This window comes from Neltuma alba, unplaced genomic scaffold (genome assembly GCF_004799145.2).
Source record: "Neltuma alba isolate B1F8T4 unplaced genomic scaffold, ASM479914v2 tig00001408_pilon, whole genome shotgun sequence".
NCBI lineage: Eukaryota > Viridiplantae > Streptophyta > Magnoliopsida > Fabales > Fabaceae > Neltuma > Neltuma alba.
In genome coordinates, this window is record NW_021632450.1 from 3,735 (window position 1) to 14,602 (window position 10,868).

General features: G+C 30.6%; 1 pseudogene; it reads left to right on the forward strand.

The window, feature by feature from the left end:
- The first annotated feature begins 1,781 nt into the window (after window positions 1–1,781).
- Window positions 1,782–9,737, forward strand: LOC114756717 (carotenoid cleavage dioxygenase 7, chloroplastic-like; annotated as a pseudogene).
- The last annotated feature ends 1,131 nt before the right edge of the window (window positions 9,738–10,868 follow it).

The window sequence follows — 10,868 nt, forward strand, 5'->3', positions numbered from 1 at the left end:
CCTCCACATAAAAATTAAAAAAACATTTAATGTACTAGCTCAAGCTTAAAAAAAGAGTGGAGATATAATATATATTATAATTAATGATTTAGCCATTATAATGCAACTTGCATATTTTTGTTCTCACTCATTATAATTACCAACCTCTCATTGTGGCCGCCATATATATGATGACTTTTTCTCCTCAATCTATAAGTGTGCTAGAAATTATGAAAAGAAAAATAGATTAAAAAATTTCATATTTGGCCACCAAAACTTGGTTCGAATTAAGTAATTTATGGTTTTACCAAAAGTATAGAAGTACAAAAAGCACAAGGAATGGAAATGGAAGCACTTTGTGTCTGCCACTTAAGTTGCAACTACATATTTTCATGTCCACCACATTTTTTAAATGCTGCCGTACCCCACTTTAACATTTCTTTTAAAAAACTACATGTAGTACCTAAAACCAGAAGTAAAATTTAACAAAGAGAGGCTGAAATTAAAAATTAAAAAGATTTATAATACTTTATTAAAGTTTACATAAATTTTAAGAGCTAAAAGAAATTTGCGGGTCATCCACGGGCCCCCCTTTGTCACCTTTGCCGACAAATTTTAAGTTTAGTCTCAATTAGAAGGAAATTGTCATATACTCTCATTGATTTTTTTCATAAGAGAAAATAAAAAGTGGAGTTAGTTAGATTAATAAATATGTTTAAAATACAATTTTATTTCTAAAAATGTTCTCATTTAATAATTAGTTGGTGAATTTTAATAATTTATCTCATATTCTCATGGGAAAATGACAAATAAAAACCCCCCAACATGTGAAATTGCGATTTGAGACCCTCAATTTGGAAAGTAGCAAATAAAGACCCAATCTCATATTGTAAATATGAAATTTTAGTGAAATGTTTAAAATGCTCCTCAGCTAAGTTGTGATTTGATTTACTGAAGTTGTCATTCGTTAAAGTTAACTTGACATTTCTCATAATCAACTTGTCATTTGGCATACCCTCAGCCTAAATTGTGATTTGGTCTACTAAATTGTTATTCGCTAAAATGAACTTTTCATTTTCTATTGTCAACTTGTCACTTGGCCGAGGGGCATTTTAGAATTTCATTAAAATTTCATATTTACAATATGAGATCGGGTCTTTATTTGTCATTTTCCAATTAAGAGTCCCAAATTGTAATTTAATTTATTGGGGGTCTTTATTTGCTATTTTTCCTATTTCATTTATAAATACTCATTTTTAATGATGGTATTAACAAAATTTAATAAATACTCTTGATAAGAAGTTATTGTTTCCGGGGTTATTGTTTCTAATAAATAGGACCAAGAGACCAACAAGCGATGGTTCTAGAAAAATGGATTTGGGCCATTTAAACACAAGATCTCAAATTGGAGTCTATGTAAATGTTAAAAATGTCTTTAAAAGAATTACTTCTAATTAGAGCTAACAATTTTCGAAATTAACTCATTTAGATAGTCATACCCAAAAAGAGAGACAAAGAGAACCCCAAAAAAATTCTCTTATATATATATATATATAAAATAAGTTTTTCCATATTTAAAGTCAGCTTTTGAGAATTCTTTAGTATCCAATCTGACACTAGTTCTTCAGATGATCAATCTAAAAGTCCAAACACCTCAATGGCAAATCTGTAATTAATGCATATACGGAGTGCATTTCCATATCGCAACTATCCTGTCTTCGTGTATTTATAGGCGGACATGTTGCCACCCTCATGTGGCCAACTGAACACAGACACACGAAGCTCTTCACTCTCTTCCAAAAATGCAAGCCAAACCAGTCACATTCCCTCCTCCTCCTCCTCCTTCTCTAATTCCCTCCACAAAATCACCTCCGGCGAACCAACCTCCATTATCTCCGGCCACCACCGTGCCCAGAGCAATATCAATAACCACGCCAGATACTCGAGTTTCAATCCCGATGCGGCGGTGCCGGTGCCAGTGCCGGTGCCTCCAACCATAGAGCTTGATGATTCTATAGCAGCCTTTTGGGATTACCAATTCTTATTTGTTTCCCAACGCCAAGAGACGACGCAACCGGTAACTCTACGCGCAGTAGACGGGGCGATACCGGCCGACTTCCCGTCGGGAACGTATTATTTGACCGGACGGGGCTTTTCTCCGACGACCACGGCTCGACGGTGCATCCGTTAGACGGTCATGGATACTTGAGAGCGTTCAGCATCGATAATGCGAGTAAGAAAGTGAAATATATGGCCAAGTACGTGAAAACGGAGGCTCAGGTGGAGGAGCATGATCCCAAGACTGACACGTGGCGGTTTACTCATAGGGGCCATTTTCCGTGTTGAAAGGTGGGAGGAAGGTTGGGAATACTAAGGTGATGAAGAATGTGGCTAATACTAGCGTTCTCAGGTGGGGAGACAAACTACTGTGTTTCTGGGAAGGCGGGGATCCTTATGAGATCGAATCTGGGTACGTTGGATACTGTCGGACGGTTCAACATGATGGACGGCTATGATTCGAAGCCGGCTAAGAACAACCTCGATGGCGATGCATGGGAACTCGCCGCCGGCCTCTTGAAGCCTATTTTGTATGGTACGTCATCTTCCAATTACTCTCACATGTTTTGGACAAAAACGTGATTTTCAAACGTAAAACCTATTTTACATATAATTATATTATTCATAAATTATAAATAGTAGAATTTATGTTAAGCTCTTTGCACGGCAATTGCTTATACTAATAACTAATATTTTTCTATGTAACGTATAAGATAGATAATAATTAAAAGCGTTTGAAAAGCATACTACTTTTCTATCGTTTAAATGTTGTTGAAATGACTAAAAAATTAAAAAAGTTACATGGAAACTAATGAAATATGTGAACAGAAAGAAAATATATAATAAAAGAATATAAAAGTACTAGCACAGCAGTACTAATAGCTCACTATATAATACTAGAAAATATAATTAATAATAATAAAGTAATTAAAATAAGTAAGTTTATTTGTAATAAATAGGTGTTGTCTTTCCTAAAATATCCTTATTAATCAAGTATATTAGCTAAAACTATCATTATTAGAAGGATTATCTTAAAAAAAATAGATAAATATGAAAGACAAAATGGATTAGAGTCTTATATTTAGGACTAAAATAAAAGTCAAATGAGGTCTTATATTAAAGACCAGAGGTAATATATAATATACAAATAGTATGGTTGCATATTTTATTATTTTATAATAGTTGGATGTAGCTTCCATATGTTGCGCAAAATTTAAAAAAAAAAGAAAAGAAGAAGAAGCTGTAAGTGATTAAAGTGACGATATATATTAATGTTAATGATAATGATGATTAAGTGGGAGTGAGTCTTAGTGTTTGTGTCAAATATTTTTTTTTTCAAGTGAGGTCTGTGTCAATGAAGCATAAGCAAGTCAAAATTATTAAATGCGCAAAAGATCATGGAAAAGTTACAAAAGTCAAGAGGATATACGCTGCCTTTTCCCATTCTTGATCTGTATCTTCTATACTATATAAAAATAAAATAAAAAATTTCTAAAGCAATAAAGTATAGCTAAAAATTTGTACTTCATCCTGTAAAAAGATTAAAAATAACAAAATCAAGATAAATTGATTTTATTTCATTATTTTACGAAGATATTATCTTCTTTAATCATTCGTTTAGTAATAAACTAGATTAATTGTGGGCTCTATGCTCACACAAAGTTTATAAAATGTAAGAAGAGTGTCACTTCCTATCTATAGATTTGAATCATATCAAATCATTTGATATTATATATCGATATATTGCTACTCACATAATATAGTTTAGGATTATAGTTATGATTTCAAATTGTATCCAATTGCTTTTTTCCAAAGGAATGTAAGTTTTTTGACATTACTATCTATCAACAGTAATTAGTTATATAATTTTTATTAGTTTTTTTCCAATTGCCGGTTGTAATGTTATAGTTAATTACTTGGACACAGAATATATATTTCCTAAGTATGTTTTTCTAAAAAAGACTAGATTAAATTATGGAAGTAGAAACAAGCAAGCTACTCTCTGTGCATATGGAAGACTTTGAATTGCATCAAACATTAACAATTTTTTATGCATAGTGCGCAAAAATTGACTTTTTTAATTTTTCAAAATAAGGTCTCTTTTTATAATTGTTGATTTTGAAAGAGTATATATATGCAATTTAATATTCCTGTCACTTTGATTATTATAAATACAATGTATAATAGAGAGATGGGTGGCCAAATTGTGATAATGATGTTAAACGATGAGAAAATAATAAAAATTTAGCAAAAGGAGCATAGTTTGATGTGAGTGCGAGTTGCTAGTTGGATTTTGGACATGTAGTACACAGACAGATACGTGGTTTCCTTGTAATCATTAGACAAAACAAATATTATATACATAAAGTATGCAATAATATGGTGCATATTTTAATATTCAGAAATACACACACACACATGATGGGTTATTTAATAACCAACTTTTTATATTGGATGATCAAAGCATGGTGTCACAAACCATTATTATTGTCCCCTAGTTTTTGTTTCTTTGGACAACAAAAAAACCTGTTGACAATTTTGGCATTATTTGGCAATTTACACTTTTCCTTGTTTGTGCATTAGAATATGATGTGGGGTGCCTCCAGTGCTTTCTAATGAAAGATGATGTAAATTGTGTCTAGAGATGAAATAATTTCTTGCTTTGAAAGTGAGAGAAGATGATGTTTTTTTGAATATGGAAAATCTTTAATCTGTATTTTTTTTCTTAATAGATAGAGTGGTTCATAAGTATTTATATATAAAAAATCTAGATTAGTCATAATCATATAATACTATTTTCACTCTTAAATATAAAAGTTAGTTTATTAAAACCAATTTAGGGCAGCCAGTCATACTTAGTGAACCTATAAATCAATTTCAAGGTCCTTCTAATCAATAGTTTTGGATGGGTTAATTAGGTTGAATTTTTCGGATCTTAAAATGACATCGTTTTGAGTTTAAGGAAAAATTTTTTGTCAATCATACTTGTATTTTGGTATTTCTATTTGTTGAATTATGTGTGATTTATACCTAAATGTTCTATTTACTTATTGGTTAATGACCTATTTATTTTGATATTATCAGTTTAAGGTTATAAATAAATATTTTTATATATTTTAATTAAATTATATTATTTTAATATAAACCTCGATTCAATTACAGTTGAACTACTTATCAGTTTTATTTAAATGATTTATGAATTTTTAAAAAAATTATCAATAAAAAATAAAAAAGAAAAAGCTCTGAATTGTTGGTATTAAATTAAACAATCTAAATCTAGCTTGCAGAATAAAGCATTATTATGCTGCCGCTTCAAAACATCATAAAATCCAAGCAGATATTGGTATTAACGTTAATAGTTAACATCAAAGCAAATTATTGTACTACAAGAAACCATGTATATGATTTAATTTTATTCATTTTTTTCTGGGGCGTGTCATAATTTAATAAAAATTTAACTTAGTAATTAATCATAGTAGTATTAATTAATGAGCGCATATTCTATATCACAGGAGGTTTAAGATGCCCCCGAGGAGGCTTTTGTCGCATTATAAGGTGGATCAGAGCAGGAACAGGCTGCTTACGGTGTCATGCAACGCAGAGGATATGCTTCTCCCACGAAGCAATTTCACATTTAGCGGTAAGTATGTAGGAATTACCATATATAATTTCCATGTTACTATTTATTTATTAAATTAGTTTTTTTAATTAATTAGAATTAATTAATAAATTATGGTGATTTGGAATGTTGCTGTAGAATACGATTCGGAGTTCAAGTTAGTACAGAAACAAGAGTTCAAGATTCCAGACCAGTTGATGATCCACGATTGGGCCTTCACCGACTCCCACTATATTATATTTGCCAATCGCATCAAACTCGATGTGCTAGGTCCGTAATTCCCACATCATTTCTTATTTCAATTTTATCAGCAACAAACAAAAAGCGATAATTATGATAAACTAAGGTTTAAATTTTCAATAAGAGGTATCTATATTTTTTTATTACATCACAGTATCTTGAATGTGATCGCCTCTAATAATAAGATACCCATGCGTAACCAAAAAAAAAAGTTTTCAAAATCTACATTTAGTAGAAATAACTTAATAATATTAAATTAAAATTTTGGTAATATATCATCCAACATTATATTATTTTTTAATTATAATTAAAATATTATATCATTATATTATTATTATTTTAATAATGTTATATTATTTTTTTAATTATGTCATTCAATATTATATTATTATTATTTTTATCTCACATCCTAATTTTATTATTTAGGCTGCATTTAGTGTGTCGATGCTATTTTTCAGGTGTGTTTAGTACTTTAATTTTATTTATCGTAAGGATAACACTACCGTTGCTAAGTGTAGTCAGGACAGCATCAATCAAAGCATTACTGTAGGTAGTATAGGTAATATCGACTAGAGCAACTTTAGCAGTAGATGGGATTTTTTTCTCCCATGGAGTGTAAGAATAAGACGTACAGCACCAATATGGAGATGGGTATAACCTTGGGAATATAGAAAGCAGTTTTGGGTCGATCTTCTGGGTGGATACCCAATTGCCAAAATCCTGCTTTGAGGTCAAACTTGGAAAAGATTTTTGCATCTCTAAGATAAACTGTAAGTGAACTGGGCTTTGGTAAAGGGAATTTGTCAGCTTGAAGAAAAATATTAAGAGGCTTATGGTATATCTAGCATCTTAAACCATAAATAAGATTAGAATGTTAGATGTAATTGAGAAATAAAATTTGGAATTGATGGATTTACCATAAATAAGATTAAGATATTAGATACTACCAACAACTAATATTAGGATATTGAATGTTAATTTACTCTTTTTTTTTGGGCAAAAGGGACAAAATGATATTAAAATTAAAGAAAATTATAACGTCTCAAATAATAAAGACCTACAAGATTCATAAGAAAATTTTAAAAACAAAAGAGGAGGAACTACTCTAGTATTACTCTATTTATTTATATGGTGAAGTAATTGGAAAATGGATGGATTTGGGCAGGCTCAATGGGAGCAGTGTGTGGAGTATCGCCAATGATATCAGCACTGACAGTGAACCCAAGTCACCCCACATCGCCTATTTATTTGCTGCCTCGCTTCCCCAATTCTTCTTCCACTAGAGACTGGACCCTTCCCATTCATGCCCCTTCTCAACTCTGGCTCCTCCACGTGGCCAACGCCTTTCAGGTCATTTCCGGTGATTCTGAGGGCACTTTCGACATTCAGATCCAAGCCGCCGCCTGCTCTTACCGATGGTTCAATTTCCGAAACCTTTTCGGTAATGTCGTTGTTATGCCTGCTCCTCAAACGACAGACTCTGTGTCGTTTAGCGAAACTGAAGATATATTTTTTAAAAAAATAAAATTTTATTTTAACAATAAAAAGCTGTTTTTGTTATTTGTATCAGGATACAATTGGCAACGACAGAAGCTTGACCCTTCGATTATGAATGTGAAAGATGGCGAAAACGAGTTACCTCATCTCGTTCAGGTACTTCCCGTTTATGGGCCAGCCCCCTTTTCATATTTGGGCCCACTAGAGTATCGTAAGCCCAGTATTGTAGCATATATGCGAGGAATTTGGATTTCTCCTCCACTTTTATCTCATACTCCATTCGATTTTTTACTTTAATTTTAAATATAAAATTTCAAACTATTTTATTTATGTGTTTTCAAATCGTTTCTATTAATTACATATATATAGATTTATATATAACGAGGGGTTGATCACTGTAATAGTTCTGAATGCAAATAATTAAAAAGAGTGTTTTAAGAAAAATCAACATATATAATTTTTTTTATAAATAACTAACTTAATTAATTTTTTAATATTTGTAAATAAAATAAGGTGTTTAAATATCTTGAAAGTATCCATGAAGAAGCATCCCAGCACTTGCAAGTTTTTTTTTTTTTTGCTCTTTTATATATTGTAAGTTTATTTCCCTAGTAAAAATACCCTAACTGTTAACAGTAGCTAAATTTGACTATTAAATTATACAGTTTGACTGATGTATTTAACAGTTAAGTTTAAGAGCGAATAATGGTTTATGGTAGAAATGATACAAAATAAAACTTACAGGACATATAAGTGCCAAAAAAAATTTCGGGGTATTTAAGTATCTTATCTCTCTGTAAATTAGTTATTTAACTCTTACATTTAAGCCAAATATACATGAATATGAAATCACTTTTTTTTCCTCCTGTTTTTAATGTCAATGTGATTATGGAAATGGTCAAATACAGGTATCAATAAAGCTAGATGGGGATGAGAAATGCGAGGAATGCAGCGTGAAGCGGGTGAAAGAGTGGGAAAAGTCGTCAGATTTTCCGGTAATAAATCCAGCATTTTCCGGGAAAAAGAACAGATATGTTTATGCAGCAACCACATTAGGAAGTAGGAAAGCACTGCCACATTTCCCATTTGATGCGGTGGTGAAGTTGGATTTATCAAGTGGTTGCGTCCAAACTTGGTCTGTTGGAAGTCGCAGATTTGTTGGTGAACCCATCTTTGTCCCCAAAACTACTTGTGCTGAAGAAGAAGACGATGGATACCTGCTTGTGGTAGAGGTAAGCATTTCTTATATGTTAGTTCATAAATTAATTTCTTTCATATAACTACTTCTACTTTTTGTTTTTTGTTTTTGAAAAGATAATATTAGTCCTTTTATTTTTAAAAGCGCACCTTTTTTTTTTAAAAAAAGGGAAAATCCCACCTAAAGAACCTGAAGATTTCTAAATTTCAAATGAGAAATTGTTACGAAAGTGTGTTGTTAGTTGCAAGTGAAACGTAGATCAAAACTTATTAAAGTATAAAAAACAATCATGATTTGAGATTTAGTAATTTTTATTTTTATTTTTTTTGGGTGAGATTTTCCCTTCAGAAAATTTTCTTCGTAGTGATGAACAAGACGAAAGGCCATGCATCACTACAAATTATATATTATATACAAGGTTAAAGTATATATTTAATTCTTTAAATTTATATTAAATTTCAGTTTATTTCTTCGAATTTATAAAATGTATTTTAGTTCATTACTCTTTCTATTGCAAAAATAATGACTCAGCAAATTTACATAATGACTCTATAATTAAATACTGAAAAAGTATGCCATAAATTTTAATTATAGTACAATATAATCATTCTTGTGTTTTAAAATTTAAGTATATTTTGTCAGCATTTAATTGTATAGTCACCATATAAATTTGCTAATTTGGTGGTTTTCATTAAATGAGAGTAACAGTGTTAAGATTAACAGACTAAAAATACACCATATAAATTCAAGAAATTAAACTGAAACTTGATATAAACTTGGAGGACCAAACGTATACTTTAGTCTATATATTAAATTAAATATCATTTATTCTTTTCAGGCCAAATTTACCTAACATGTATTCATATTATATTATTTTTACTACAAAATCGTTTTGCTCTTAGAAACATTTTTGTCGTATTGTTTTTTGTGGGATATTTTTTCAATTCTGAGTTTTTGCATTTGGTTTGGGTTTATATATTGTGCAGTACGCAGTTGCAATGCAGAGATGTTATCTGGTAATCCTAAATCCAAAGAAGATTGGAGCAGGCAATGCGGTTGTGGCCAGACTAGAAATCCCAAAGCATTTGAATTTCCCTCTTGGTTTTCATGGATTTTGGGCCCCTGAGAATAATTTTTAATTTCATTTGTTCATATTATAATCTTCATTATTCTTTTATACCTTTTAATAATGCAAGTGTAAATATTCTTGTCATTTGCAATCAATATATTTTTGTATAATATGATGAACTATTCAGCTTAATTATTTCTCAGCAGCTTCTGCATATAATACACAGGATCACAGGCTGAATTTATTACTTAGGACTTGTCGCTAATCACATTTGAATTAAAACATAGGCTATGTTCTTTTTGGGGAAATACTTGACTAAATAGTGTAAGATTGGGATTTGGGAGCTCAAATAATGATTATTAAACAATTACGTATATTTCAAACATACTCTTAATGAACAAATAGTTATGACCAACATTTTTTATGCATAAGGCATAGTATACATATTCCTTTTGATTCTAAATATGAGAATTAAATAACTAATTTATAAATATTTTAAAAAATTAATTAAATTAATTATTTGTAATAAATATATGTAGGTTTTCTTAAAATATTTTCTTTAATAAAAACTACTTTCATTAATGAAAATCTTTTTTACAACCAACACAAAACCCCTCAACTAGTTCTCATATTTGTGCGGGAACGAGTAATATAAAATATGAAAATTTTAACAAATCACACCTCTTAACTATTTCTTTTTTGTAGACCTGTGGAATCCACACTTGGACATCTTCTTGCAGGCAATTAATTGTATTTGAGTAATGAGTACATTTGATTGCACAATAGGGTAAAAACAAAAAAAAAGTTTTCCAGACGCATGTATCTTTTTATTGGAGAGGTAATTATATTTGAGATGTCATTTAACACTAAATGTAAGTAAAGTGAAGATTTGAAACTTATTCGTCACGTTTTGGGAGCAGTGCGAATTCCAAAAGGACAAAACTGGGTCTTTTTCGGTGAGTCATAAGACGTGGGCTTAAGCCCAAATTATAAGGAACCATAACGATGCATTCTTACTTTGGGTTTGTCATTTGGGAAGTCCAATCTCAAAAATTAATAATTTAGGTAATTGACAAATTTAAAATGTTTATATATAATTAGATACGGTATTACATGAAAATAATGTAAATTGGGAGAGTTCCAAGCAAAATAATTATAAAAAAGTCTCAATGACATGTGAGCTGATATCACTTCCTAGTGTTAAGATG